The following is a 27,976-nucleotide window of genomic DNA, read 5'->3' as shown; positions in this document are numbered from 1 at the left end:
TAAAGACTATAAGGTACCAATTATGGCAATTATTAATTATCATTATTAGTAATAGTATTCTTAAAACTTATTACTAAGGTACTTTGACAAAAAGGTTGGGGCTGAATTGTTATATGATGAGGTGATTCTAAAAAAACCAAAATTGGGTAGGAAAAGGATAAAAGGAGAAATTACCTCATAAAATGTGGGTGTGAAAGAAAATAATTAGTACAGAGAAAGCAGTTAGGGGTAGAGAGCTGGTAACATTGGAGCCTTGTTCTCATCTGGATTGTAGAAAAAAACAAAACATACAGCTGAATCAGTTTAGAAGCCTTCTGAACTCCTAAAGAAGTAAGAAAACTGGGGTATAGAGAAGGAAAAATAATTTAGAAGAATGTATAGATTAAGATTATGAAGGTTTGGTTTACAGATAAGAGAGAGATTTTTAGAGGGCTGGGTAAAATAAGAAATAAGGGAGTAAAGGAAGAAGATAAGGTAACAGGGATAGAGTGAAAAGAGAAGCTCAGAAGGAAAATAGTGAGTAAGAATAAAATAAAGGGAAATTCACAAATAGTAATTATAACTCTAAATGTGAATGGGATGAATTCACTTATAAAATGGAAATGGATAACAGAATGGATTAAAAATCAGAATCCAACAATATATTGTTTACAAGAAACACATTTAAAAATGAGAGATGCACAAATAATTAAAATGAAGGACTAGAGCAGAATTTATTATGCTTCAGCTGATGCAAAAAAAGCAGGGATAGCAATTATGATCTCAGACAAAGTTGCAGCTAAGACACATTTAATTAAAGGAGATAAACTGGATAATTACAATTTGATAAAAGGTACTATAAAGAATGAAGCAATATCAATACTGAACCTATAGGCACCAAATAATATAGCATCATTTTTTTAGAGAAAAGTTAAATGAATTACAGGTGGACATAGATAATAATACCATAATAGCAGGGAATTTTAATTTTCCCCTCTTAGAATTTGAAAAGTCTAACCAAAAAAAAAATAAATAAGAAAGAAGTTAAGGAAAAAAATAGAATTTTAGATAAGCTACATATGATAGATATCTGGAGAGAACTGAATGGAAATGGAAAATAATGCACTTTTTTCTCAGTAATTCATAGTACCTTTACAAAGATTTGCCATATAGTAGTACATAAAAAATATAGCTAAAAGAAGAAAAGAAAAATATTAAAAATATCCTTTTCGTATCATAATGCAATTAAAATTATGTTGAATAAAGCATCAAGGAACCTTTATTAAATACTAATTGGAGATTTAAAAACTTAATATTAAATAATGAATATGTTAAAGAATAAATCATAGAATCAATTAATTTCATTAAAAAGAATTGTAATATTGGGACAAAATATCAAAACTATGGGATAAAGAAAAAGCATTAATTAGCAGAAAATTTATACCTCCAAATGCTTACACAAATAAATAGAGAATAAGCAGACTAATTAATTGGGTTTATAATTTTAAAAACACTCAAAAAGGACAAAATAAAAATCTCTAATTAAACACTAAATTGGAAATCCTAAAAATTCAAGTTGAGATTAATAAAATTGAGAGTAAAAAAATAATTAGTAAACAAAACTAGGAGTTGGTTTAAGTAAAAAAAAACAAAGAAAATAGATAAATAATTTGATAATTTGATTGAAAAGAGAGAGAAGAAAACCAAATCATTAGTATAAAAATGAATAACAATTTAAAATTAATGGACAAATATTTATAGAAATATAAGTTACGTACAATAGCAGAAGAAGAAATAGAATATCCAAATAGACCTATTTTAGAAAAAAAAATGAAAAAGCAATAAATGAGCTTCCTAAGAGAAAAGCACCAGGAATAGATGGATTTGCAAATGAATTCTATCAAATATTTAAAGATCAGGTAATTCTAATAAATAGATTATTTGGAATAATATGTAAAGAAGGGATTCTATGAAACTCCTTTTTATGAAACAGATATGATACTGATACAAATATTAAAACAGAAACAGAAAATATAGACCAATTTCAATAATGAATATGGATGTAAAATTCCTTAATAAATTACTAGCTAAAAGATTAGAACAATATATTGCAAAATTATACGCTATGATCAAATGGGATTCATATCAGGAATACAGGGATGGTTTAACATAAGGAAAACTACTAACATAATTGCTCATACCAATTATATATATATATATATATATATATATATATATATATATATATATATATATATATATATAGTCAAGAGATGCAGAAAAAGCTTTTGATAAAGTTCAACACTCATTTGTATTAAAACACCTAAAAGTATTGGCATAAATCAATTTTTCCTTAAATTGATATAAATCATTTATCTAAAACCATCAGCAAGCATTATTTCTAATAGGGACAAATTGGAGGCCTTTTCAGTAAAATCTGGTGTGAAATAAGGATGCCTATTGTCACCAATTTTATTCAATATAGTATTAGAAATCCCAGCAATAGCAATAAGAGAAGAAAAGGAAGTTGAAGGAATCAGAATAGGGAATGAGTTGACAAAACTATAGCTTTTTTGTTTACTACATGATTATATTCTGGCAAAATCCCAAAGACTCAACTAAAAAGTTAATTGAAACAATGGATAATTTAAGCAAAGTAGCACAATGTAAATTAATCCACATAAATTATCAGCATTCCTATATATCACAAACAAAACTCTGAAAGAAGAGATAGTAAAAAAAAAACATTTAAAATAACTCTACACAATATAAAATACCTGGGAGAACACCTGCCAAAACAAATCCATGAAGTATATAAAAAAATTATATTAAAAAACCTTTTTTATAGAAATAAAATCAAATTAAAATAATTGGAGAGATATTAATTCTTCATAGGTAGACAGGGCTAATATGATAAAAATGACAATTTTCTCAAGCTAATTTATATATTCAATGACATCTCAATTAAATTAACAAAAAAAATTACTGACTTAGAAAAAAATAATAAAATTCATTTGGAAAAACAAAAATCAAGTATATCAAAGAAAATAATGAAAAAAATATACACAAAGGAATAAGGTTTAGCAGTACCAGATCTTAAACCCTATTATAAGGCATTATCAAAACTATCTGGCACTGACGAAGAAATAGAAAGGTAGACCAATGGAATAGAGTAGACATACAATTTACAGCAGCAAATAAACATAAAAACCTTCTATTTGGCAAGTGTAAAGACTTAGGATTTTGGGATAAGAATTTATTATTTGGTAAAAAAAAATTGTTGGGAAAACTAGAAAGCAGTATGGCAGAAACTGGCCATGGACTACTTTCTTACACCATTTACCAAGTTAAGGTCAAAATAGGTACACAACCTAGATATAAACAGAGATTTTAAAAGAAAATTAGAAGAACATTGAACATATTACTTATGAGATTTATGGATAGATGAGGAATTTGTGAATAAACAAGACATAGAGAGCAAAGTTAAGTAAAAAATAGATAATTTTGATTATACTAAATTTAAAAAGTTTGTATAAATAAAAGATAGAAAAGATTAGAAGGAAAGCAGAAAATTGGGAAATAATTTATAGCTTATCAGATAAAGTTCTCAAATCTAAAATCTGTAAAAAACATTGTGAAGTCTATAGGAATAAAAGTCATTCCCTGACCAACAATTGACTAAATGATATGAACAAGTAGTTTTCCAATGAAGAAAGAAAAACAATTTATTGTCATATAAAATGCTCTGTCATTATTGATGAGAGAAATGAAAATTAAAACAAACTTGAGATATCATTTTATACCTATCAGATGGGATAAAATGATTGAAGGGGAAAATGAGAAATGTTGGAGGTGATGTGGAAAAATGAGGACATTAATTCATTGTTGGTAGAATTGTAAAATGATCCAAACATTTTTGAGAGGAATCTGAATTTATGCCTAAAGAATTATTAAACTACCTATACCCTTTGACCCAGAAATACCACTACTTGGCCTATTTCCAAAGATGATTAGGGAAAAAGGAAAAGAACTTTTATCTTCTAAAATGTTTATTGCAACTCTCTTTGTGGTATCAAAGAAATGGAAATTGCAGGGATGTCCATTAATTGGAGGATGGCTGAACAAGTTGTGTTATGTAATTGTGATGGAATACTTCAGTGGTGTAAAAAATGATTAGCTCATAGATTTTAGGGGGAAAAAAACATACCCCCCAAAAAATACATAGTTCTCTTGGCTTTGCTCATTTTGCCCAAAAGAACATTTTATAAAGGAACAGCATATTGTTTTAGGAATGACTTTGAGGACTTCCACTTCCAGGAGCCAAGATAACACAGTAAGAAGTAAGCTGCTCTTATTTTCCCTTATTAGCATCTGAAAGCCCAGAAAATAGCACCCCAGGAAAAACCATGGCACAACTGAACTAGGAGAAAAATGGAGTGCAGCAGTCCAGTAGCCCAGGCAGCTTGAGGGATTAACAGGAAAGGCCCCTTTTGCCCTGAGGGAAGGGGAGCAATACAGAATAGGAGGCATCCCAGCAAGCTAGTGGAAAGCCCACATCAGCATACCAGGAAGAGATCCTGAAACCCAGGTGGTAGAGCATGCAAACACCAACACCTGGACCCCCCAGTGCCTCAGTGAGAGTTGGGGAACTTGTACAAACCAGCTCAGAAAACCACCAGGTGCCTTGCCATTCTGCAGCAACCAGGTCTCCCAGTGCCTCAGCAAAACTAAGGGAAGGGGCCCCAGGTGGATAAACATTCTGCAACAGCCATCTGAAAAGAGCTGAAGAAGACAAAAGGAAGGAAAGTCCAGATGGGCGAGCAGGAAATCTCTAGGGGCTGCACTACCTAATCCTAACCCTAGAGTTCCAGTGTTGCTGATTCCAGCCAAACACCAGGTAACCTGCCAGAACCCTACAGCTTTCTAACTGCCAACGTCGGAGGCCCCAGCACACAAAGACAGTGACCAGACCCTAGGCTCCCAACATAAGAAGCTTGGGTCAGTGACTTCTGCTTCCCAGCAGGAGAGCTAAAGCTCTTTAAAGGCCAGGAAATAAGCAAATACCATGAGCAAAAAGAAACATACCATAGATTCATATTATGAGAAGAGTGAAGATCAAGGCTGAAATTCTGAGGAGGACAACATTGTCAACTAACCCTCATCTGGAACCTCGAAAGGGAATATGAGCTGGTCTGAAGCTCCAAAATCCTTCTTTAGAAGAGCTCAAGAAGGATTTTAAAAGTCAAATGAGAGAGGTAGAAGAAAAAATGAGAAAAGAAATGAGAGTTACACAAGAGAGAGAGAATAGCTTGGAAAAGGAAGGACAAAAATTAACCGTAGAAAACACATCCTTAAAAAATACAATTAGCTAACTGGAAAAAAAAATGTACACTGAACAAAACAAGTCACTAAAAAATATAATTGGCTAAATGGGGAAGGAGGTACAAAATCTAATGGAAGAAAACAATTTGTTAAAAGTTAGAATTGTACAAATGGTAGCTAATGACTCTATGAGAGAGCAATAATCAGTCAAATAGAAATAAAAGAATAAAAACATAGATGAAAACATAAAATACCTCATTGGTAAAACAACTGATCTGGAAAATCGATCCAGGAGAGACAATTTAAAAATTATTAGTCTACTGGAAAATCACATAGAAAAAAAGATCCTAGACGGTATCTTTCAGGAAATCATCAGGGAAAACTTTCCCTGAGGTCCTAGAACCAGAGGGTAAAATAGCCATAGAAAGAATCCACCAATCACCTCCTGAAAGAGATCCCAAATTGAAAATGCCAAGGAATATAGTAGCCAAATTCAAAAATTACCAAGTCAAAGAGAAAATACTGCAAGCAGACATAAAGAAACAGTTTAAATATCATGGAACCACAGTCAGGATTACACAGGACCTTGCAGCTTCTACATTAAAAGACCGTAGGGTATGGAATATGATATTTCATAAGGCAAAGGAGCTTGGATTACAACCAAGGATCAACTACCCAGCAAAAATGAGCATAATCTTTCAGGGGAGGAGATGGATATTCAATGAGATAGGGGACTTCCAAACCTTTCTGATAAAAAGACCAGCGCTCAACAGAAAATTTGATCTTCAAATACAAGACTCAAGAGAGACATAAAAAAGTAACTGGGACAGAAAAATAGAATATGTTATTAATAAGGGCAAAATGTTTATATCCCTACAAGGGAAAATGACACTTGTAACCCTTGAGAACTGTATTATTATCACACCATGTTAAGGGAGTATACATAAAGGGGGTGGGTATAAGTTACCTTTCATGTAATGATAAATAAAATCTAATCAAGTGGGTTAAATGGATCCAAGTAAATGGATTAATCTGATCTAAGAAAATGTACTGAGAGAAAAGGAAAGGAAGAGGAAGACAAGGGTAAATTACATTACAGGAAAAGGCACAAAAACTTATTACAGCAGAGGGAAAGAAGGGAGGGAGATGAGGATTGTTTGAACCTTACTCTTATCAGATTTGGCTCAAGAAGCAAATAACATAATCAGGTATAGAAATCTAACTTGCCCTCCAGGCAGTAGGAGGGAAAAGGGGAAAGAAAAGTGAGGGGGAATAGAAGGGAGGGAAGAAGTAGTAAGGGTAAAGGGGAAGAAAAGGGAATGGGCTAATAGAAAGGAGGTTGGACTGAGGGAGGTGGTGGTCAAAAAATAGTCTTGGATATCTCCAGTATCATATTTCAAATTAGTCTCATTCTTTTTTGATATGAAAAAAATTCAAGTCAACCAGATTAGGAACACACTGGACAATTAAACTCAGGAGCAGAGGTAATTGCACAGAACAAAGATAATATACAATGATGCCACATTTTAGAGCTGGAAGGAACCTTAGAGATCATCTAATTGGTCCCCTGAATTTCAGATTACATTTATATAATTTATATATTATATCACGATAATAATTTCATGCATCTAAACTGTTCCTATATTAATTTTTTTCCAGTTATGAATTCTCTTCCTCCCTTCACTCAGTTTCCATCCATTGAGAAGGCAAAAAAATGTGAGATCTTGTATAGATATGAAATCATATGCATATAAACTAAAACCACTTACTATACTTGTTATGTGGTAGGTCCAGAAGAAAACGAAACTATGGAAGAAAAATATTCATCTCTTTAAGAGGAAGCTTTTGATGATTTGGCAAGAGTTTGATAAATGGTCAACAACATATCCTATCTTCTTAAGCAGTAAATAGCAAAGGGATATCAAGGAGGAGAATCTGTTGTGCTAAGACCTATGCTCCTCATTTCCATTGATGCACTCAACTAACAGACATGTGTTTGGCCCTGTGAGACAGTCAAATTATCTGAGCCCCCAGAAATGGGGAGCTGGAGCACTGGGCAATCCCTTTGCAGACCCCCTCCTAGAGCAACTGCATCCAACTATTCAGGTGCTGCCAAATCCCAAGAAGAAGAAAAGAAACAATATGAATAGTTTAACAATCATCTCAGAAAGGTAATTTATCCATTTGGAGGTCATGAGGTCTATCTCCTTCTCCAACCAGGAGAATAATTGAATCGTGTCAAACAGATGTGACTCAACTTTGCTTATAAACACCCACAGGAGTTATTCCTTGATTTCAATGTCTGACAACCATCACTGTTTCACCACCACATTCTTCTGTATAATCCAAAAATTATGTTTCAGAATGAGCCTATTCTATTTTGGTGATATTTAGTGATAAGGTGGAGCCTTAAAATCACTGATCACAATATCTTCAAATAAGCCCAGACCACCTCTACATTTATCCTTTAGTTTTGTTTCATTCCTACTAAAGAAAATCACCTGTTTTAATCATGCCCAGAGGCAATGAGGTACAATAGAAAGAAAGCCAGATTGAAAGTCACAGCACTCAGATTCATATCCATGCTCTTACATCTTCATGTCCTTGGGCACTCACTCTCCCTCCCTAGATCTCACTTTTCCCCACTATAAAATAAATGGAGTTTTCCTAGATTGCTCTTTCATCCCTATGATCCTATTCATGTTATATTTAAATAAAGCACTTCAGGAAGGCTAAATATAAGCAAGAAACTACATTTCTATTAACGAGTCATGGAGAACAATGCAAACTATATTAAATGTACCTGGGTTAAAAACTGTTGTGTTTCAATAATAGAAAGATGAGATAAATTTCCAAGAAAATAAAATAATGAGGGAAGGAGAAAGGGAAGAATACACAACATTTTTTGATTCTTAGTATCCTTTGGGTACTAAGAATACCCAATGGGAATTCAAAGATTCCCTTTGGCCTGAAATAAGAAGCCTGATTATTTTCTCTGCTTACTTTTTTTTCCTAACCAATACATGTTTGGGGAGAGTGTTTATGCAGTATGGATCTAACTTAGCCCATAAACACCACACTGTGCCTGCTCTGCGCTGTCACATCATGATATAATAAAAGTTAATGAAAACTTATGAGCTTATTGGCAGCATGTTGCCTTCTTTATTGGTTTCTCTATAAATCAAGTGGGCACTGGCCAGGAGGTGTGGATGCTTTCCTCACCTCATCTTGACTATCTACCATGAGAATAAAGTGGTATGAATTCTTTAAAAAAAAAAAAAGAATGACTTTGAGTGAATAAGTAATTTTGTCTGTTATAAATACCCAAATTAATTATAAAGGAAATGTGAAGAAAGATGCTATCAACATTCAGAGAAAGAACTGATAAATAATAGTATATATAGAATCATTTAAAACATGTACACACCATGCCAGTGTGTGTGTGTGTGTGTGTGTGTGTGTGTGTGTAATTGTTGCTATGTCTAGCGTGGGAGGGAAGAAGAAAAAAAGTAAAAAACAAATACACGATAATTGTGTTGTATATTTGAAAGGAATGGCAAGTTGTCATGGTAGAGTTGCAGTTTCATGTACAATCGTCTTTTTATTATACTATGTTATGGAAATGATTGTTTCATTCTTCAAATTAAAAATAAAATGAAAAGGAATAACTTGAATCTGAAAATGACAAGATATAAAAGAAACAAAAAAGAAGACATATGATTGGGAAGACTAATACACAAAACTAAAGAACAATCTAGAAAATCAGAAGTTTTGGACAATTTCCATGTATTAATTTCCGCTCTTTGATATTCATGTTTTTGACTCTTCACTTCTGAGAAATCTATCAACTTCAAGTTGTCTCTGATCATCATGTCTTTGAAGACAGTGGCTTTTGCTTGTATAAAGACATATTTTGATTATTTGAAAGGAGTGGCAAGTTGTGCAAGGCAGATTTGCAGTTTCACATAGAAGCATCTTTTTTATTATATGTTATGGAAATGATTGTTTTATTCTCTAAATTAAAAATAAAATAAAAAAGAATAGAATAATGCACATTTTTAACATCAATTAAAAAAGTAAAAATATGTTGGCATCTATTATTTTTTATGTTTATGGGAGACTATGGAGTGAATTCTGTACAGTATTCCTACAATCTGGAGGACAGCTAACTTAAGGCCTTCTACATGGCTTGAATAGACTCAATGTATACATTAGAGAGAGACAGAGCAGGACAAGTACTGATATAAGCTGGTAGTATGTGGACCAGCAAAAAGATTCTTTCTTTTAGTCCTAGGCACTAGCATATGTTTGTGTTTGCCTGATAAAAGTTTTGAGGTTGTTGAAAGAGTTCTGAGTGAATTCCTTGAGGATTACCATTTGCCGGTAGTAATTCACAATGCTTTTCCATTGATAAGGTTCTCACTTTCTTGTGTTATGGATTCAGCTACATTTTTTTCCATATCTGACATAATTCTTCTTTTGTAGTTTTTTAATTGTTCATGGGTGCTGGAAAAATGTCTAATATTTAAATTTGTTGGTCATGTGGCCTAAAAATATTTAATAAATACACATTGAGTACTGATTGAATATTGTTGACAGGATTGAAATGTACAATTTCATCTATCTATTAATATATCTGGTGCTCTCCAATTCTTGAAGCTATCCAAGCAGTTGAAGAGTACAAGTTGTTTGAGATTAGGGACCTCTATTTCTATCTTTGTATCTGCATGTCTAGCACAGTTTCTAGGGGAAATAAGCACTTAAAAATGATTGTTGATTAAGTTGTTGTATTCTACAACATGGATTTGATAACCATTGATCAGGGATGTTGAAGAAAACACTACCATATTGGACAGGAGTTTGGATTATTGACTGTTACATTTCCTTAGAATCTATGCTTCAATTATTTCAGGTTTAAATTCTCAGCTCTGCCTTTGCTCTTCTGGAACCCAGGAGCCAATGGCCAACGTAATTGGGTCAAATAGTCTGTAAAGAGAGTGTTTAAGGGATATTGCCAGGGAAAAAATGGTCATGTTTCTGATATTATAGCCATGAAGATTCTGACCTTCAGTAATTTTATGGTTAAGTAACACAGAGGACGCTAGTATACTCACCTCAGGTTAAATGTAACTTATCCCTGTCATAGCTGTCAAGAAATCTGATCACAAGCTACTCCTATCTTGTAATTTTTTCCCCCTTTCTTCAGGTTAGTGTCTAGAATAAAAAAAGAAAAGAAACTGTGTTACTCTGATTATATACTGTCACAAGGAGGCAGCTTGTCTAGCATCACAAAGAGTGTACAGAGATCAGAGAACCATCAATAAAATGGGAAGAATCCAGTGACATTTACTGGGGTTTTTTGGCACATAACTTCCATTTTATTAAGTAAGTGGATCCTGCACTGTTCTGCTGTATTGTGTGTTGTTTCACAAAGGCCACTTTGTAGCTTCATAGTAGGGCAGATAAGAAATTTGGTGTACTGAAAGCTGGCACAGTTTAGATTCATATATGCACAGGTAATGTGGGCTAAATAAAAGGTTCATTTGTTCGAGGTGTCCATTAAGACAGACTAGACCTTTTTCTGGTTTAGTATATTTATCATATTTTGACAAAGTACAGAGAAAAATATCAGATTTTTGTAGAGTGACTACTCCAATTAATGTGTGTACTGCAACACTAATGGGACATGTAACCAATTACCAGTTTGGGGATAGACAGTAATGACACTGAAGGACATTGGTGGCAATGATTCCTAGTAAAATACTGGGGATAAGAGAAGTACAAGGGAAGTCTTGCTTCCTTATTAAACTAGGCTATCCACATAATCAGTGGCTTCCAAATGGTGCTCCATGAAATTACTTCTCTATATATCAATATTTTTCCACTATTTGTTGTTGCTTATTCTTTTCTACCATGTCTCCTCTTCTCAACCCCATTTGGGATTTTCTTTGTAAAATATATTGGAGTGGTTTGCCATTTCCTTCTCCAGCTCATTTTATAGATGAGGAACTGAGGCAAACAGAGTTAAATGATTTGCCCACATTCACACAGCTGGTAAGCATCTGAAGCCAGATTTGAATTCAGAGAGATGAGTCTTTCTGACTCCAGAATGAGCATTCTATCCACCATGTCATATAGCAACTCTCTGTCCCCATTGTTAGATACTTGTAATTATGAACAATCTAGTTTAAGATTATTATCGTTAGCGGTATTAGGGATGATTTCACCTTATTTATCTTACTTTTTTCTTTTTTTTAATTGAATTTTATTTTAGACTCAAACACCATACCACAAATAGAGAATAAGGGAAAGAAAAAAAAATATTATCATAAATTTAAATATTGGAACTAAATTACAAAGAAAAAAATTCATATGAATAGCAGAACATAAAAGAGGATTCAAAATATGCAATGATAAATTTTTATTTCAAGAAAGCTGTATGATTAATACTACCTGTTGGATCAAGAACTGTCCATCTTTTCTTTGCTTCCTTGTATCTGCTGTGCAGTTCTTTTTTTACTTTGTTCTTCCTCCCCTCTGCTCCCCACAAAGGCTACAATTGAGTTCAGATATATTTCTCTATAGTTATAGATATATACATATATAAACATATATACTTACATATATAGACATATAGTTTCCCCCCAAAAAAATCCTACTCCTGATATTTGTTGTTATGTTTGTTCATATCTCGTTTCCTATTTCTCCTGACTCCTTTACTTTACTTCTACCCACTAACTTGACCTTCTATAACTTAGCCTACCCCCCCAAGAATCCCTCCCCTACCCTCCTGTTCCCCTAAATCTAAACACCCTTCTATAGCCCCCTATAACCTGTTCCCTCACCCTCCCCTCCAGAGGTTCCTCCCTTGTTCTCTCCCTTTCCCTATCCCTTCACCATTTTATTTCTTCTAAATTTAGAAGATTTTTACATTCTTCTAAGTATATATGCATTATTTCCTCTTAAACTTATTCCCCATGAAAGTAGGTTCCCAGAACTAGCAGCCATCCTCCCCCATCTAATTCCCCTTTATCAATCCTTCCTCTTGTACCTCACTATTGTGCTATAAGAAATGATGAGCAAGTGGACTTCAGAAAAACCTGGAAAGCCTTATATGGACTGATGCTGAGTGAAGTGAGCAGAACCAGGAGAACATTGTATACCATAACAGCCATTTTGTGCTATGACTAACGTTGATAGATGTAAGTCTTCTCAGCAATACAAAGATCTAAGACATCTCCAAATGTCTCATGATGGAAAATGCTATCCACATCCAAAGAAAGAACTGTGGAGTTTAAATGCAGATCGAAGAATAAATTATTTGCTATTTTTTCCCCTTCTGTTTTGTTTTGTTTTCTCTTTCTGGTGGTTCCTCCTCTTGGTTCTAATTCTTCCTTACATCACCAAATGTGAAAATATGTTTAATAGGAATGTATATGTATAACCTATATTAGATTATGTGCCGTCTTGAGGAGGGAGGTAGGGAGGCGAGGGGAGGGGAGAAAAATTTAAAACTCAAAATTTATGGAAGTGATTGTTGATAAATCAAAATAAATTACTAATAAAAGAAAAAATTTGACCTTCTTTTCCTTTGTTGTTTTGTTTTAATGATTTATTCTTGTGGTTCTTCCCATTAGTTCTAATTGTTCTTTACATCATGACTAATGGGAAAATATGATTAATATGAATGTATAAGTAGAGTCTATATCAGATTGCATGCTGTCTTGGGGGAAGTGGGAGGTGAATGAAATTTAAAACTTAAAATCTTATGGAAGTGAATGTTGAAAACTAAAAGTTAATTATCAAGGGGAAAAAGTTGCTGTATCTTCTCTTCTAATTGGTTGACTTTCCTTTAATAATCTTCTTGTTTTTCTTGGATTCTTCTTTTTTTTCCCCTCCATCTCATCTCCAGCATTTGACATTTAAAGTCTTTTTTTAAGTTCTTCTCTGAATTCTTTTTGGGCAGGTGACCATTTGATGTTACTCTTTGGAGTTGAAGGGGGTTTCTTTGCTTCAATATTCCCTCTGTAGATGAATCCCTGGTCTTCTCTCTTCTTATAATAGCTTTCTATGGTTGGATTCTTTTGTCTTTGCCTTTGCATTCTTTTGTAGTAATAGCTTAATTTTTGTAGTCACGTCTAGCCCTGGGATATGAGGGATGGTGCCTCTTGCCTCAGATCTTCAGTTCTCCCCACTAGCCTGTAACCAAAGCCAAACATCCAGCCTCCTCTAAGTGTCCACAGCCAGGGGCCTTCTGCCCCACTGCTTCTGCACTGATTTTGTGCTGGTTCCTTCTAGCCCCCAGCACCCTCCACAGCACGACTGGGTCTGGAGTTCCTTGTCAGCAGGTTCCTTTATCTTCCCTGGCTCAGACACTCAACTCCCCTCAATATCCCAGGGCTAAAAGTTCCTGCGGCTGTGATGAGGCAGCTTCCCAAACTAGATAGCCCCAGGGCTCACCACCTGTTAATGCAGCCCCTCACCTGGAGGTATTTACTCTTCAAAGGGACCAAATTGGGATTTTTCTTCTGATCTTCTCAAATTGTCCCAGGAAGACCCCTGTTGTGCGCCTGTTCTTAGTTATTTTTACCAGCACTTTTTTTTCACCTAAGGTGCTATTTTGTCTCTTTTGAGGGTGAAAATCTTGAGAGCTTGGATTTTTGGACCTACTCTGCCATCTTCCTAGAATCCTCTCATGTATCTTGCTTTTTCATAATGTACATATATTTAATAATGCAAGTGTCAAGCTAAGGAGTGTTAAGTGCCAAGCTACTTATTCAGGAAGTTTTTCTTCATATGAAACTACTAGTGTTTAAAAAAAAGTATTCAAAATTTTAATTAAATACATACTAGCTTTTTTGGTCCTAGCTCTGTAAGGCATTGGAATGAATTATTAGAGGAGGCAAGATAATTTTGCTTTTGAGAGCAAACAGCTATCATCTAATGTTAGATACTAAGAAGTTCAGGAGGTTATTTCTGGGATGTGAAAAATACAGAAAAAAGCCTTATTTATAGAACTTTGACTTTATCTACATGAGCTTTAATATAAAAGAACATTACAATTATAAAAATATAAAAACCACAGAGCATTAAAACTGGAAAAGATATCAGAGATAGTTTAGCCCAACCCTTCCCCTCAATTTACAGGTGAGGAATCTAAGGCTTAAATGTAAAATAATATATCCCAAGTCATAATGTATGAGTGACAAATAAAGAAGCAGCCACCAGATCTAGTCCTCAAGCAGAAAAAAAGCCACATTATTTTTGATCCAGTTGGCCTCTATGTTAATTTGAAAATAAGCCAGTTTGAAAAGGAGTGACTCTGGCATATTATTTCACATTTTAGCCTCAATTCCTTCACATGTAAAATGAGGGACCTGGGCTAGATGAGGTTTAAGGTATTTTTTCAGTTCTAATATTAAAGCTCATATGTATAAAGATAACAAAGTCTGACTTTCCTTTTCCAACCTTCCTTGAAATTAGTTTACACAGGACCTAGATGTTTCCTTGAGAACATTTTATCAAATAATGAAGCTTTTGTTTTCACTTACTGCTCTTTTATCTCCTTTCGTTTGTTTCTTTGTTTGTTTGTTTCTCTCTCTCTCTTCCTTCCTTCCTTCCTTCCTTCCTTCCTTCCTTCCTTCCTTCCTTCCTTCCTTCCTTTCTTTCTCTCTTTCTTTCTTTCTTTCTTTCATGTGAGAGAGGGGAAGGTTTCCTTCACACTACATACCTAGGATAGAATGTTAATAAGCTGACACACCTGAAACTCAGGTGACATAATGCAAGTTATTGTCTTATTAAAACAATTCATAGACACACATATATACATACATATATGTATCTGTGCATACAAATTACAGGCACAGTTAATGAAATAAGATTTGGGACACATTAAGTTTTTGTTAAGGGTAATGTGAAGGGTCATTTCCCAGATGAAACCATGTTAATCGGTTCTGATCTTTATTTTGAAAAAGAAGCCATATGCTTCTAATATCCTGAAAAAAAAATACACACACACACACACACACACACACACACACATATATATATATATACAAACATATATGCATGCAGACACACATATCCTTGGAAATTAGTTTTCAGAAATAAAAAAGACGAGAGCATAAATTAAGGTGATAACTTTTATTTTCAATAAATATGCAACTATATTTGGCTTCCTAGTAATGTATAAAATATGGGCTGATGTATCTGTTGTAACTTCTAACTTATATTCCATACAGGCTCGTGTTAAAATATAAGTCTGTATTCTTTTAAAGACTTTCCATATGATGTGAACTTATTACATTACTAAGGAAGGAAAAAGATCCTAACATTCTGTTCTTCCTAATATCTTTTCTTTCTGAGGTGTTGGTTGGGGATGTAATTCATGTACTGGCTGATTAATTTCTCACAAAGACTCTATTCTCCAGTTGCGACCTACATTCCTAAACTTTGCTAGGTATCTTACAAATACTTTCCTAGAGTTAAAAGGGAAAGAATATGAGACAGTGTATATGAGGGATGTGGCTTTTCTATATTGTTTAGCTACTAATACATTGTTATGGTAGAATATTGTTGGTCAGTCTGAGAAAATGGATCTTCATTAATTGCTACATCAGTACTGATTAAAATAGGCAGAATAAGATGTGTAAAAATACTGAACTTTTGTGATTTCATTGTAATGAAATTGATTGTTATTTCTGATTCTATTGTTATGAGAAATTAATCTTTGGTAATATAAAGATAGTTATTGATTTATAGTCAAAAGACCCAATTAAATCTTGAAGTTTCCATGTCAAAATTTTTTAGATTCTTGTAGTCAATTCATCTTCTAAAAATCATCTATATATGTTTATGTAAATGCGAATAATTGGTATGCATATATATGTACATATGTATGTGTATGTGTGTGTCTATGAATTATTTTAATAAGCCAAGATCCTTACCCTCACACCCCCACCCCAGTGAGAATCTGAGCAAAACAAACACATTATGATCATGTTATAGTCAATGAATGTAACTTTCCATATTGGCTATATCCAAAAAAAATGAATGTCTCATATTGAGTCCTCCACCTTTCTATAAGAAGAAGAGTATCATGTTTCATCATTAATCTTCTTGAATCTTGCTTGATTATTACACTGATCAAAGTTCTGCACAATAGCATCCCATCACAATGACACACCACAACTTATTCATTCATTTTCCAACTTATGTGTACTTCCTTCTTCGCGACCTCAAAACAGAAATATTATTGTTATATATATGCATATATATGTGTATATATGTATATGTGTGTGTGTGTGTATATATATATACATATATATGTACACATTCATATATATGTATATATACATATATATGTATACATACGTATGTGTGTGTGTGTGTGTGTGGTATGTGTATGTATTCTTAGAGTTTGGTTTGTCTAGGACATATCTTTCCTTTAATCTACCCTTTTTCTAATTCCTCCTCCCCTATTCTCTAGCTTCCCTCCTATTTTCCCATTGAGTGAAATGTATTTCCATACCACACACTCACTGTCTACATGTGTGTGTGTGTGTGTGTGTGTGTGTGTGTGTGTATGTGTATGTATTCTTAGAGTTTGGTTTGTCTAGGACATATCTTTCCTTTAATCTACCCTTTTTCTAATTCCTCCTCCCCTATTCTCTAGCTTCCCTCCTATTTTCCCATTGAGTGAAATGTATTTCCATACCACACACTCACTGTCTACATGTGTGTGTGTGTGTGTGTGTGTGTGTGTGTGTGTGTGTTTGCATTCTTTCTTTGGATTCACTCATATCTGAGCAAAGTTCAAGTGTCAGTAGCTTTTTCCTACCACATGTTTGTTTAGAAGTCTACTTGGATATCTTGATTCTGTGAGATAATTTTTTCCTATTCTTCCTTTCCTTCTCCTTCCCCACAATGTGTTCTTTTTCTCCTCTCTTTTCATTTTTAAGATCATAAAGACATAATATAACTATCCCCAGGACTTGTCTGATTGGATTCCCACTGTGTAACCTGATGAAAATGGCATCTAAAGAGGATATATGTATCATTTGCCCCTATATAAGTACAAACACTTTATTTTTGTTTGGTATTTCATCATTCTTCACTTATCTTTATTTTTTTATGTTTCTCTTCACTACTGTGAACTTCAAAGGTATTTTTTTTCTTTTTTTGTTTTGTTGGGTTTTTTTGCTGTTTTTGTGTTTTATTCTGTTTCCTGTTTGTTTTTATTTTCCCACAGATGTGATCTTTTCTTTTTTTTGTATTTGTTTTTTTAGGCAGTTGGGGTTAAGTGACTTGCCCAGGGTCACACAGCTAGTAAGTGTCAGGTGTTTGGTCTGAGGCCGGATTTGACCTCAGGTACTCCTGACTTCACGGCCGGTGCTCTATCCACTGTGCCACCTAACTGACCCTAGATGTGGTCTTTTTATCAGGAAGGCTTGGGAGTCTTCTATTTCATTAAAGGTCAATACCCCACCCCCAGTAGCTTTATAATCAGTTTTACTTGGTAAGTTATTATGGACTATACATTTATTCTCAGTGAATTCTGGGATTGTTGTTGTTGTCAGCCATTTTCAATTGTGTCTGACTATTTGTGGCCTTATTTAGGGTTTTCTTGGTAAAGATAGTAGAATTAGTTTGCCATTTCCTTCTCTAACATTTTACAGTTGAGAAAACTGAGGCAAATAGGGTTACTTATTTTGTTGGCTTGCAATATTATTTTTTGTTTGAACTGGAAGTTCTAGATATTCAGTATGATGTTTGGGGGAGGGTTGTTTTTTTTCTTCCTTTCAGAAGATGATCAGTGAATTCTTTTTACTTCCACTTTACCTTCTGGTATTAAGAAATCTACACTTTTTAAAAAAAAAATCTTGAAATAAGGTATCTAATTTTCTTTTTCATTTATAGTCTTAAGATAGTGAAATGATTCTTTTTTCTTTATTTTTCTCTTTGTGCTTTCATATATATGTGTATATATACATATGTATATAGGCATGTATGTATACATGTAGATATAGATATAAATATATTTATATAGATATAAATACAATTTATTTCATTAAATATTTCTCATTTATATTTTTAAAAAATACATAACATTCATTTTTAAAATTTTGAGTTTAAAATTCTCTCTGTCCTGCCCCTCCCTCACCTCTTAAGAAGAGAAGAAATATAATATTGTTTATACATGTGAAGTCATTTAAAACAAATTTCTACATTAGACAAGTTGCAAAAGAAAATACACCAAAAACAAGGCAAATAAAGAAACTAAAAAAATATGCTTCAATCTGCACTCAGAATTCCTCAGTTCTCTCTCTGGAGGTGGTTAGCATTTTCTATCATTGGTCCTTTACAATTGTCTTGGATCAAAGGTGATCATTGTTACAATATTGCTGTTAGTGTGCACAATGTTATCCTGGTTCTGGTCACTTCTGGTCACTTCTCTTTGCATTCCTATAGTTTCTAGGTTTTTCTGAAACCATCCTGCTCTTTATTTCTTATACCACAATAGTATTTCCTCACAAGGGCAACTAGTTGGTGCAGTGGACAGAGCACCAGGCCAAGAGTCAGAAACACTGGAGTTCAAATTTATTCTCAGATACTTACTAGCTGTATGACCCTGGGCAATTCATTGACCCCTGTTTGCCTCATTTTCCTCATCTGTAAAATTATCTGGAGAAGGAAATCACAAAAGACTCCTATATCTTTGCCAAGAAAACCCCAAATGTGTTCACAGAGTTGGACACAACTGAATGACTAAACAAAAATATTGCAACACAATCACATCACAACTTCTTTAGCCATTGACTTAGATATAGGCATCCTTTTAATTTCATTTCTTTGAAACTACAAAAAGCTGCTAAAATATTTTATACAAATAAGTCATTTTTCCATTTCTTTGATCTCTTTGAGATAAAGACTTAGTATGATATTGCTAGGTCAAAGGGTTGTTGCTATTGTTGTTCATCCTTAGCTCTTGAAGAATACCAATGACATTATGAGAGTGATGCCTTGACTTGCATGTGAATTGTATTTAAGTGAGATAGAGCTGCACAAAGTCTTGAGCTTCACTCTCTCCTCTAGAGTCATTAAAGTCCAGAAGCAAGACAAATTCAAGACAACTGGTGATGACTCAGGATGCCAGTCAAAAGGTCTGTACAGTTAGACTAGTTCACAACTTCACCAACACTGCTTTAATGTCCCAATTATTACTCATCTTCTCCAGCATTTCACATTTGACTTTTTTTGTCGTAGTAGCCAATATAATAGGTATGACTTGGAATGTCAGAGTAGTTTTAATTTGTTCCAATTGCCATGAAGTTGGCTAAAGCATCTACTGTGGATCATTTAGAGCTTGGTCAGACATTGAAGATGCCAAGATTATTACTTGCATCTGGACATTTGCCTTGCCACCAAATTTTGAAGACTTAAGAAGACAGAGTGGGGCTGATAATTTTGCACAACTCAGCCTCACTTAAATCCAATTCAAGTGCAAGTAAAGACCACTCCAAAGAGGTCACTGTTCCTCTTCAAAAAGGAAGGATAAAAAGAACAACAGTATTCCATCACAATCATAGGCCACAACTTGTTTAACAATCCTTCAATTGATTTGCATTCTTTCAAATTCTAATTCCTTGACACCACAAAAAGAGCTGTTATAAATATTTTTTCTACAAATAAGTTATTTTCTTTTTTAAAAAATCTCCTTGAGAAACAGACCTAGCAGTAGTATAGTGTTAAAAGGTATGCACAATTTTATAGTTCTTTAGGCATAGTTCCAAATTGCTCACTAGCATGGTTAGACCAGTTCATAATTCCACCAACAGGGCTCTAGTATTTAACATTTTCCACACTCTCCTCTAGAATTAGTCATTTTTGTCATGTTAGTCAATTTGATTGGTGTGAAGTTGTACCTCAGAGTTGTTTTAAATTACATTACTCCAATTATTACTAATTTAAAGCATTTTTCGTGAAACTATTGAAAGTTTCAATTTCATTTTCTGAAAACTGCCTGTTCGTATCCTTTCACCATTTTTTCAACTAGGAAATGCCTCTTTTTTTTTTTAATAAACTTGGTTTAACTAATTATGTTTACGAATTGAGGCCTTTATTAAAGAAACATGAATTTTTCCTAGTTTCCTGTTTTTCTAGTAATTTTAGCTGCATTAATTTTGTTTGTGCAAAACCCTTCAAATTTCAAGTAATCAAAAGTATTCATTTTATGGCCCATAATCTTATCTATCTCTTCTTTCATCATATACTATTTCCTTATCCAAAGACCTCATAGGTAAAATTTTCCCCTGTTCCCCTATATTGTTTATTGTATCATGATTGATGTCTGTATCATGTTACCCTTTCAACCTTACGCTGGTTTACATATGAGATATTGGTCTTTGCCTAGTTTCTGCCAAACTGCTTTCCAGTTTTCCTAGCAATTTTTGTTAAATGTTGAGTTCTTACTCTCAAAACTCTGATCTTTGAGTTAATCAAACACTGGATTCCCCAGCAGAATGGGCAGATGAGAACAATTTGACACTAATGTCATACATGTAGCTGACGCAGGCACTGTGGAGCACTTAGAGTTTAATCAGGCAACTAATATGCACTGCATTGAGGGTAATTGCTAATTATTTTGATTTTTATGACTTTGCACAATTCTGCCTCACTTAGAATCAATTCACATGCAAGTCAAGATATCACCAGTGATGTCTTCATATATCAAGGACAAAAATGAAAATGAAAGTCCACTTTGAAAATGATGTATGAACAAACAACATTTATGGTAATTTACTACTCTTGTATATCTAATCTATTCCACTGATCCACCAGTCTATTTCTTAGTACCAGATTGTTTTGATCTTTCTAAATATAGTTTGAAATCTGGAACAGCTAGACCATCTACTTTCACATTTTTTTTTCATTGATTAACTTGATAATACTGAACTTTTGTAATTAAAGCTGAATTTTGTTATTATTTTTCTAGCTCTATACAATTTTTTTTTGTAATTTGATTAGTATGGCACTAATAAACAAATTAACTTAGGGAAAATTGTCATTATTATTACATTGGCTTGGCCTACTCATGAGGAATTAATATGCTTTCAATTGTTTAGATTTGTATTTGTGTGAAGTGTTTTATAATTTAGTTCATATAGTCCTTGTGTTTGTTTTGGAATGTAAATTCCCAAGTATGTTATACTATCTGCAGTTATTTTAAAGGGAATATCTCTTTCTTTCACTTCCTGCTGGGTTTTCTTACAATATGTAGAAATGCAGACAATTTCTGTGCATTTATTTTATATCCTGCAAATTTGCTGAGGTTTTTAGTAATTTCAACTAGTTTTTTTTAGTTGATTCTGTAGGGTTCAAAGTACACCACGATATCATCAGCATAGAGTGATAGTTTTGTTCCTTCATTGCCCATTTTTATCCCTTTGGTATATGTACTTTTTTCTTATTTTATTGCTAAAGCTAGTATTATTAATATAATATTGAATAATAATGGCAATAATAGATATCATTGTTTCAGCTGTATTCTTATCGGTAAGTCTTCAAGTTTATTATTTTTTATTATCCATTGCAGAAAATGCTTGCATTTTGTTTTAGATAATTACTACTCCTTCTTTTTTCTCTTTCTTTCTTTTTTTTTTTTGGTAGGCAATGGGGTTAAGTGACTTGCCCACAGTCACACAGCTAGTTAGTGTTATGTGTGAGGCCTGATTTGAATTCAGGTTCTACTGACTCCAGGGCTGGTTCTCTATCCACTGGGCCAACTAGCTGCCCCAACTACTCCTTCTTTTAAGAAAGCTTGTGGTGAGGAGGAGTGGAGGCCAGGATGGAGTAGGAAAGACTGTACTCATCTTAATTTTTCCAAATTTAACTCCAAAGAACTTTAATAATGCTTCTGGATGGCAAACAGGCCAAAACATCCTAGGAGGTAAGCAAGAAAAGGTCTGACTCATGGATACATGATTGGAAGTTGATTAGACCTCTACCCCAGTGCAGATGATGTACCACAGGCCACACTGGGGTGCCAGGAGCAAGCTTTAAACAGCTGCAGCAGCAGTAGCTTCAGAATTTCTCAACCCAGAGATAGTAAGGGAGTTGGAAAATTAGTCAGAAGGAAGAAGAAGGAGATTACAGGACACTGGGTACAGGAACCTGTTGCGTTACTATACACAATTCTGGGGTTGCAGTGCTAAGATGAAGAGGAGTACTTGTAGCTGCAGAGGGCCAGGGTTCCTGGTCATAGTTCCAGGAGAGAGAAGAATGCTTGTGGCTGCTCACAAAACAGAGTGCACATTGGGAAAGCAGATTAGAAGGAAAGCAGAAAACTGAGTAATGCGGAAGGGCAGATGGGGGGGAAATTTATAACAAGTTTCTCTGATAAAGACTTAATTTCTCAAATATGTGGAGAATTGAGTCAAATTTACTAGAATACAAGCCATTCTCCAATTGCTAAATGGTCAAAGGATATTTGAACAGTTATTTTCCAAAGAAGAAATCAAAGCTATAATCATATGAAAAAAATGCTATAAATTACTTTTAATTAGAAAAATTAAAAATCAAACACTAAGGTAAAACAACTCAAACCTATGAAATTGGCTAATATGACAGAAAAGGAAAATGACAAATTTTGAAGAGGATGTGGATAAATTTGGACACTAATGTATTTGTTGGTGGAGTTGTGAACTAGTCTAACCATTCTGGAAGATATTTTGGTACGATGACAGGAAGGATTGTAAAACTTTGCATATTCTTTGACTCAGCAATGCCACTGCTAGGTCTATATCCCAAAGAGATAAAAGAAAAGGTACAATGATCTATTTATACAAAAATATTTATAGCAACTCATATTGTCCAAAGGATTGGAAATTGAGGGCATGCCCACCAATTAGGAAATTGTTGAACAAGTCATGATACACAATTTTTTTTAATACAATTGTGGTATAAGATATAAATAGGATGCTTTCAGAAAATTCTGGAAAGACATATAAACTGATGCAAAGCAAAGTGAGCAAAACCAAGAGAACACTGTACAAAATAATAGTATTGTAAAAATAATCAGCTGCGAATGACTTAGCCATTCTCAGCAATAAAATGATCCAAGACAGTTCTGAAGAACTTATCATTTAAAATGCTATCCAACTCCAGTGAATGAACTTGTAAAGTCTGAATGCAGACCACATCATACTTTTAAAAATTTTTTTTAAATTTTTGACTCATGTTTTCTTTCATAACATGCCTAATAAGGAAATATATTTTGTGTGATTGCAGATATGAAATTTATATCAAATTGCTGTCCTTAAGGAGAGGTTAAGGAATGGAGGGAGAGTGAGAGAGGACTTGGAATTCAAAATTCTAAAAAGATGTGAATGTTAAAAATTGCTTTACATATGATTAGAAAAAAATATTTTTTTTAAAAAAGAAAGACTATTGATTCCTCTGCCTTTTTATGTTTTTTAAAATATAAATGGGTACTGCATTTCGTTAAAAACATTTTCTGCCTCTGTTGATAAAATTACATAATATTTGTTGTTTTTGTTGTTGATATGGTCCATAATGATGAATATTTACCTAATATTGAATGAGCCTTGCATTCCTGGTGCTTAGTGTATTATATGTGTAGTATATCACTGTAATCTCTTTGTTAGTATTTTATTTAACAAATATCAGTATTTATTAAGTAAATTGTTGTATGGTCTTTTTTTTTGTTTTTGCTCTCCCTGGTTTCAGTATTAAAATTATATTTATGTCATAAAAGGAATTTGATAGGCCTCAATTTTTGCCTATTTTTCAAATAATTTGCATAGTATTAGGATTAATTGTTCCTTAAATATTTAGTAGGATCCACTTGCAAATGCATCTGGTCCTGGGGATTTTTTTCTTAAGTGGTTCATCTATGGCTTGCTCAATTTCCTTCTTTAAAAATAGGTTTGAAAGGGGAAGAGCCAAGATGGCAGAGTAAAAGTAGTGACTTGCTTGAGCTTTCCTCCAAACCCCTCCAAACCCCTATAAAAATGACTCTAAAATTCTAAAGCAGCAGAACCCACAAAAATTTGTAACCTGAAGTTTTAAAAGCACATGTTAAAAAAAATTGTTTTCACATGCAACTGGGAAATAAGAAATACAGGAAATGGGGTGTAGAAATCTATCCTGCCCTACAGGAAAATAGAAGAGGAAGGAAATAAGAGAAGGGAGGGTGAGGTAGAAGGGAGAGCAGATTAGGGGAAGAAGTATACAGAATGTATGCCATCTTGGGCTAGGGGGAGGGATGAGATGGAGAGAAGATTTGCAGCTCAAAATCTTGTGGAAGTGAATGTTGAAGGCTAAAAATAAATTTTAAGATAAATAAATAAATAAAATAAAAATAGGTTTGATATAATCCTATTTCTTCTGTTAATCTAGGCTTTTTTCTGGTAAATATTCATCCATTTCCCTTAGATTGCCAATTTTACTGGTATATAATTGGGTGAAATAACCTAATAATTGCCTTAGTTTGAATTTCATTGGTGGTTCATTCACTCTTTTCATTTTTGATACTGGCAATTTATTTTTCCCTTTCTTTTAAAATTAACTTAATTAATTGTATTTCTATTTTGGTTTATTTGTTTTCCCTTGAAACTAGTTCCTAGTTTTATTTATTAGTTTTACTTACAACTTTATTAATCTCTCCTTTGATTTTCAGGATTTTTATTTTTGTTTTTAATAACAAATTTTGAATTTTTTTCTAGTTTTTGTTGTTAGATGTCCAATTTATTGAACTTTCTTTTTATTGATGCAAAAACTCAGGTGACATTTCTTTTACTCTGCCATCTTGTCTTTTCCCTCTAATTGAAAGATTCTCAACTTCTTTCTCCTCAATCTCTTCCAGGTGACTTGTTTTTGCTATGTCATATGTTGTACTTGTAATTTTTAGGTTTTTGATTTTTCATTATTATTTCTTTTTGTTTCATGGAGTTGTTTGCTTCTATTTACCTGTTCTAATTTTTAGGGAATTTGTTTGCTTGTGCAATGTTTTTGATCTCTTAAACAAAGCTGTTAATTCCTTTTCCAATTCTTTCTTCCATAGTTCTCATTTCTTTTCCAATATTTTTTTTCTTAAGGGTTTTCATTCCATTTATACAAGATAAATTTATTTTTTTCCTCTTCAACTGTTCCAGAAATTATGCTTGAATTTGTACTTCAGCTGTCCTTTATATTGAGGTATGGCTTATGAATTTTTTGAAGGTATTCTTTCCTCCTACACTTCTGTCTTGATTTTCCCTTCTACCATAATAGCTCAGTATAGTGGTGTATTTTTTAAGTTTATATTTTTCCAGCCTACTTCTTCACTTCAAAACTGATGTTAGACCTGGGGTCTGCCACACTTCCAAGGGGAGGATCTTGGCTACTCCTGTTTCTTGCTTAGGATATGAAGTATTGTATTATTCTGTGGTCTCAAGAACAAACTGGGCATCTTTAAGCTTTCAATGATACCCAAATGATCTAATGCAGGGAAAAGTCTAATTGCTAAACCCTTGCCCCCACCTCCTATACACACACACACACACACAAACACAGACGAATGCACACTACACACACACACACACACATTCCTGGGTTGGGTCTGGGTCTGAGCAAGAGTAGACTGCTGCTGTATTTCATCCCTATTGGCTAGCTAGAAAGCTCTTTTAATTCATGGTGACAAATTTGGAAACTGTCCTTTGGTCTTGGATTCCTCTCTTTGATATTCCTCTGGAAGAAGGAAAAAAGGAAAAAAGGAAGGAAGGAAGGAAAGTAGGAAGGAAGGAAGGAAGGAAGGAAGGAAGGAAGGAAGGAAGGAAGGAAGGAAGGAAGGAAGGAATTGAATAGACAAAGAGGGAGAGAATAAGAGAAGAAAGAAGTCAAGCATGCATGCCTGAATATTTGGATCATTGATTAGATGATTTCTTTTTTCAGATGAGCTTTATTAGACAAATGGAAACCTTGGCCATATTTCTGGTTAAGAAGTGTATAGAACTGTCTATAAAAGGAAAACTACAAATATCTAGATTACTTTAGGATACCATAATACTTATTTCTATTGCATTTTCTGATTATTTTTGTCAAAAAGTATGTTTGCTTAATTTGTGTAAGGTATACTCTTTATGTTATAGAAAAGTCAGAACAAGTTGAAAATACCAGCTGCAATGACAAATGCAACAGGAGATTAATACTTCGTTTTTTTCAAGTTTTAAAAGTAGCCACCTTATTTCAGAAAACTGTAGAACTATTTTCTTCAGAAGATGGTCAATTTGATTTCTATGAAAGCAGTTACTATTCCAGAATGGCTCAGTCTATTTCAAGTGATACCACAATGAAGCTTATTGGTTTTTAACCTAAATCGTATGGATGTCTTGCTGTACAGTGTCATTACCTAAATAAAATAATATTTTTTCTTGTTTTCAGAAGACACCATAGATTAATTGGGGATAAGAAAAATGTTCAAAAGTGCATGAAATATGCTAATAACTGTACTACACCAGCTGTGATTATCTGCATGTTGGGAATATCCTCAAGTCTGTAATTACCTTTTTTTTTCTGAAACCATTTTATGACTATACGACACATTACCATGAAATCTTCTTTCAAGCATTACCAATACAGGAAGAATACAATGCTGCTGAATTTAACTTACTCTCTAGACTTCTAAGAATGTGCTTGTTTCATGACAAGGCAAATTTGCTCTAAAGATTATTCCTTTTCAGTTTTGTCTATCAGTATTTCACTTACTTATGTTGACACTAGTACATATTTTATACAAGATAATTTTTTTTTTTGCTATAGTCGGGTTCTGTGCAAAGTTGATTCTATGCCATGGATAAGTAAGATCACAGTGGGAAAATTCAGTCAGGTAGGATCTCTAATGCTCTCTAGGTGTATCACAAAATAATGTAATATTTACGGGTTGAGAAAATAAATTTGTTCTATTTGGTTTAAGAGACAACTTTGAAAGACACACATTTAGTTTGGTTTTAAGGGGGGGAAGGGAAGACAGATATACTCTCAATAATTAGAGGTATCAATAGTGGAATAGAATGCTTCAGGATCTAGTAAAATTTATGTGTCAGAGTAGATTAAGTGATAGACTTGGAGTCAAGAAAATCTGAGTTCAAATCTAGACAATAAAATAAGGTGGCAAATCTCTTAACTCTTTTCAGCCTTAGTTTCTTCATCTGTAAAATCATATTAATGATAGCACCTGCTTCACAAGTGTATTATGGTGCTAGGATCAAATTATAAAGCATGTGTAAAGTGATTTGCAAATCTTAAAATTCTATATCATTATTATTTCTAGATTTGTCACTGAAGGGCTTAAAGGAAATCCTAGATGATCCCCTGTTTACTGGGAGGTACAGTGGATTCTTTTTAAGAAAAAAGTTGCATTTGATAACTATGAAGTTCCTTTCCAACCTTACAATTCAGTGATGTTTTTACATCATTATTACTAACAGCACTAAATTATTGAGCAACTGTTATTTTCCAGGGACCAGAATCATTTTAAATTCTTCCTTTTTGAAAATGCCTTCTGAGCCAATCATACAAAAGTCAAACTCATTATTTTATAATAATTTTAACCAAAAATGGTACTGTATAATGGAGTCACCCACTCTTGTTGTTTTGTTGTTGTTCAGCTATGTCT

Source organism: Phascolarctos cinereus, unplaced genomic scaffold (genome assembly GCF_003287225.1).
Source record: "Phascolarctos cinereus isolate Bilbo 61053 unplaced genomic scaffold, phaCin_HiC Scaffold_4;HRSCAF=312, whole genome shotgun sequence".
NCBI lineage: Eukaryota > Metazoa > Chordata > Mammalia > Diprotodontia > Phascolarctidae > Phascolarctos > Phascolarctos cinereus.
This window is presented reverse-complemented; position numbering follows the sequence as displayed.